This window comes from Chrysochloris asiatica, unplaced genomic scaffold, assembly GCF_000296735.1.
Source record: "Chrysochloris asiatica unplaced genomic scaffold, ChrAsi1.0 scaffold00019, whole genome shotgun sequence".
Classification (NCBI taxonomy): Eukaryota; Metazoa; Chordata; class Mammalia; order Afrosoricida; family Chrysochloridae; genus Chrysochloris; species Chrysochloris asiatica.
Window position 1 is genome coordinate 9,397,022 of NW_006408537.1, and position 5,550 is coordinate 9,402,571.

Sequence of the window (5,550 nt, forward strand, 5' to 3'; positions counted from 1 at the left end):
TGTTTTCCAAATTTCTTGGCATAGACCAGCGAGTGCTTCCAGTGCTGTATCAGTTTGTTGAAACATTTCACCATTTATTCCATCAGTTTTTGGAGCCTTGTTTTCTTCTAATGCCTTCAGTGCAGCTTGGACATCTTCCTTCTTTAGCATTGGTTCTCGGTCATATGCTACTATAAAAATGTCATGTTTTATTGTTCAGAACTTTGTTATGTAATCTTGATGAGGTGCTCCCAAGATTTTGGTTAACTGACAGAATTTCCAGCTTGATGAAGTAAGTATAGACATTTGAAAAACAAAATGAAGTAAAACAACCTAATCCTTCCTAAATGCAGTGATTTACATTCCTGTGCCACCTGGTCTTTATTTTGAACATATTGTTGCATACTGGCCCTGAGTAATCTGTAGTCCCAGCAACATTTGGAAACCATTGTACTGAACTACAGTGATCATTTTCTGTTTGAGGTTTTTATCTCCCGTCTTACCTTCTCCTCCACTTCATCCCATACTAGACGTCCACTGTTATTAAATGAATTAATGAATAAATGGGTGGATACACATTTATTTTAAGCCCAATGGAAAATTGTATCCAGTCTTTTTGTAATTAATAAAAGAGAGAAAATATGGGAGGAGGAGACACAGGAGGCAGAAGATGAGGCAGGGCAATCTTAAGTTTGGGTATAGGGAGGAGAGCTGAGAATCTCTTCTCTACCTCTCTTTTCTCATATTCTCTAATCTACTGTTTGGTGATCTAACCAAGGTCAAGGGTATGCTTTTAAATGGCAGGACCATTCTGGAAAGGTGCTTCTCAGTCGTGGAGGGTTTTTAGTTTATTCTGCAGGCCAGTGAAAGTGTATGTGTGTAGTCATGGGCCTGTTTCTTCTTAAATACATGACTTGACAAAATTACAGAAGGTTTGATGCCCTTTCTTTACTTGGGAGGGAGTGATATTGAGCAGGTACCCTCACACACACACACACACACACACACACACACACACTCTCTCTCTCTCTCTCTCTCTCTCTCTCTTTCTCTCTCTCTCCTGTATCAGTCTTTATCCTAGTCAGCATATGGGACGTCAAGAAGTTCACTGAAAAATTCCATTATCTTTTCATGAATTTTTTAAAGCCTCCATGTGTGTGCATGTTTGTGTATGAGTTCCTCTACTGAAGAATTAGACTAATTTCAAAAGGAACTTGTAAAACAGGAAACACAAATTGGTGTAGCTAACTTGGACTTCTCTTTGTATAAGGAACCAACTTACAAAGATCTTTATTTCACTTTGGAATTGGTTTTCCTGCTCTTACCTTTGCGTCTGTATACTATATTCATAAGAACTTTGAGGGTTCAGGCATCTTGGTTCAGCAACCAAGATGGTTGGTTCAGGCATCTTGGTTCCCCAAGACTCATTGGGGAAATGCCACTTTTTCACAGAGTGGGTTGGATTGGGAAAACACGTTGGGCTTTATCTCTGGGTGGGCAAGGTGTGTGTGTGTGAACATGCACACATGTGTATTAGGTCTGGGAGGCAAAATAGTGGGTGGGCTCTAGTCACCTTTAGTGTGAATTAACATGGGTCTTTCTAGTTTTGATGTGAAGAGTTTCTCTCATTTGTCTAAGGACAAAATGGGAAGTCAAAAGCTAAGACAGAATTTTCAGTCTCTACTCTTAGGAGCCAGAGGATCAGATTCTCACTTACAAATTGTTGTTGTTATTGTTAAGTGCCTTTGAGTTGATTCCAATCCATAGTGACCCTGTATAGGGTTTTCAAGGAGCATTTGGTGAGCTTGAACCACCGACCTTGCAGTTCAAACAACTTTGCAGTCTGATGCATTAGCACAACTTACAAATTTGAACTGGTTTATTTGTCAAATATGAAATATTGCCCTACCTGGGTCTTTTATATTGAGAATATAAAGTGTTTACAGAAGAAAAATGTGAATATTTACTAAATAATTTAGTTATTACTAGTTTAGTTTACTGAACAGATCTTCAGTTGAATATATTTAAAATTTGGACTATATATATAATCAGGGTCACAAGGTCAGCAGTTCAAACCCATCATCTGCTCCTCGGAAACCCTATACAGGGTTGCTTTCGATGGCGCTTAACAACAGCAACATTCATATACACATATGTTGTTGTTAAGTGCTGTCTAGTTGGTTCTGACTCATAGTGACCCTGTGTAGAATTTCTGAGGAAATGAAGAAGCATGTCTTGATCTTAATAATAGATTTTAGATTTAGTCACCTTTTCCTTTTGAGTCTAGTAGATTATCTTCTATAGCACTGTCATTGTCTTGGTTACTTCCTGTTTGTTTTTTTTTATATTAAAAATCAATTTGTTTTAACCACTATAATTGATTGGTGAGCCTATCAATTTAATTTTGCACCCCTGAACAAAGAGAAATTTAAATACCATCTACTGATAATCCTTCATTGTATATATATTGTTATCTATACTGCTTGTAAGGCGCTCTGGTAGGGTAGTAGTTACAAATCAGGCTGCTAACCTCAAGATTGAAACTACCAGCTGTTCCATGGGAGAAAGATGAGGATTTCTGCTCCCGTAAAGATTTACAGCCTCAGAAACCCTGTACAGGGTCACTATGAGTCGGAACCGACTCCACGGTACTTAACAAAAACAACAGCAACATACTGCTTGTACATGGTTGCAAATTGCTACATATTAAGATAGAATAAGAGCCATACTTAGACTTGCAGATGCCCTGAACTCTGACTGGGTAGTTTAGGAAGGTTTTTTAGAATACTTTTTGAATAAAAAATCCTGTGAAAAATCAAATGTCTGACCAAAAATCTCTATTCTAGTTACTGTGAAATCTTGGTTTGTTCAGTGAACTAAAGTACCATTTGTCAATATTTGATCTTTTTCATACTTAGGTTCATCTCTGTTATGTCTTCAATTAAAATAGTTCTTCATTTTGCTACACCAATTTGTTTTAATAATGATCACTGCTTTTCATTATCAAAGCAAATGTCAACTTGTTAAATGTCTTAAAGAACTAAAGTTTATTGATGAGAATATTTTGCAATTGCAAATTATGACAAAAAGAAAAGTTAGTTTTATCTTTACAACAGTTGAAAAATTCTGCTTGGGAACAATGGTGCTGCAGGGTGATGGTTGGCATTTTGACTTTGTTGTTGATAAGTGCCATCAATTTAGTTCCAACCTATAATGACCCTATATAGGGTTTCCAAGGAGCAGCTGGTTAGCTTGAACACTGACCCTATGCAAATCGACTTTGCAGTCCATTAACCCACAGTGCCAGGACTTTAGAACTACTGATTTAGGCGTGGAGTCATGGTATGGCACTGTGGGATAAGGTTAGTAGTTCAAACTTAACAGCCACTCCTCAGAAACACTACACAGGGTCACTATGAGTCAGAATCAACTTGATGGCATGTAACAACAAGAAATCTAGGAGCTTTTAGACATATCAATAAAATCAATTAAAATCCAAACTATGCCATTTCAGGTTTGGATTTTAATTTAACCAATGGGATTGGGATCAAATGAAATCATTAATGCTGAAGTCATTTAGCACTATTTGGAAATAGGTCATCTTCCAGGTGATATACTGGATATGTATTTTATTAAACTTTTGAAGCTAATCATAAGAAATAGAAACTATAGAAATTCTAGTATACCAAAGGGAATTCAGAGACTCACCTGGTTTAAAGAAATCTTGGGTTACATTATAAAAATAAAATTATTCAGAAAACTATAAGTTATTTTTATAAATTCCAAGTGCCATTATTATTAAGAAATTGGGGAGAATCTGGAATCAGTGTAATATAAAAACTAGATTGGATTAACTCTATACAGCAGATAGAAAACTCCCACAGTTAAGATCATTTAGCAGAGTTTCCAGTAAAGCAGCTGTTCTTATGTATCCATTCGAAAAAGCATAAAACAAGCTAATTCCCTCATACATATACTTGGAAACAAATGACCTTGGTCCTTAAGAGTTGCGTGTATGGCCTGGGTATTTGTGTGGGTTGGGTGATGAGAAGGTGGATCAAGCATGAGAAGAAGGGATACTGTCCCTGTGAAAGGAGGTGGAGTGTCTGAATCTTGGGGTCCATTGCCTGGTTCCTGTTGGAACAAAGAGACTTTAAAGAGGACAGTAAGTGAGAAGTCCACTGGAATGGAGTCCCAAGAACATACTACACTGTTTCTGGGTCAGTGATCCTAAATAAATTATTTAAATTCAAAGGAAAAAATTATGTTCCTTCTAGATCGATGATGTTTTAACATATGGACCCTGAATGATAGGTCCCTTGTTGTTGTTGTTGTTTGAAGCAAGGAAAATGTAGATGAGGTGATTTCAGAAAGGTGTGAGAACTATCATTCTTCCATTGCCAACTTATAAGACATAAGGAAGGTTCATTTTTTTCCTGTACCTTAGCACTCAACATCAATCCTGAAGTGAATAGACAGTCAGAGGATGACAGCGTGATTTGTATTTTTTACTTCCATTTTCTGAAACATTAAAGTCATTTTCTAGTGGAGATTGCTAACTTCTGGACACAATTACCAGACAGTTACTCAAGCTGAAATTATATCTTGGCATTGCAACAGAATCATATTTACACCTACTTCAGTATCCAAAAACCAGTCAACTGAGAGAAAATATTTTGATCAGGAATTTCAATGGGAAAGCCAAACTCTAGAGGGAAAACATGTCTTCTGTGAAAGATTACATCATAAAGCATGTGAGAGCCCATCTGGAATTAGGGATAAATACAGAAGAGTTCAATTTAGTTCAGCAGACTGTTAATGATGATATGTTCTGTGCCAGAAGCTATGGTAGAGATGGGGCAAAAGTGAATGAAATATCCATGCCTCACATCATACCTCAAAACAAATTCAAAATGGATTGAGGATCTAAATGTGAAAACTAAACCCATATAAAATTGTTAGAAGGAAATGTATTAGCAAGGCTGTTCTGCCTAGCTTTTAATAATAGAGTATCTAATGTCATAACAAAAGAACAAAATGCAAAAGACAAAATAAATAAATGGGCTCTCATAAAAGTTAAAAACTTTGAGTCATTAAAAGACTTTATTTTAAAAAGTGAAAAAAGACAAGCTCCAGACTTGCTTTATGAGACTAGCTTCATAAACTAGATATCTGATAAGAATCTAACAACCAGACTGGGTTAAGTGTTTACTAAAGATAGATATTTCTTATAATATTTGGATGCAATAAGCTAGCGTGAGGAGTTCTAGTGTGGTGCTGTGGCTTAATGTGCCTGACTGCAAAGCTACTTGAACTGCAAGTTGGTGGTTCAAGCTCACCAGCTGCTCCTTAGAAACCCTATGCTGGATCGTAAATGACTGGACGGCACTTAACAACAACAAGCTAGTGTGAATGATCAGTAAAGTAATAAAAGAAATTTTGCCCCAAAGTTAATCTGATAAAGAGTAATGAAATACCTAGTTATTATACATATAGTAATTATCCATAAATAATAAGTGGTGGACAACATTGAGAAGTATGAGTATTCTAGAACACTTAGTTGTGCTCATG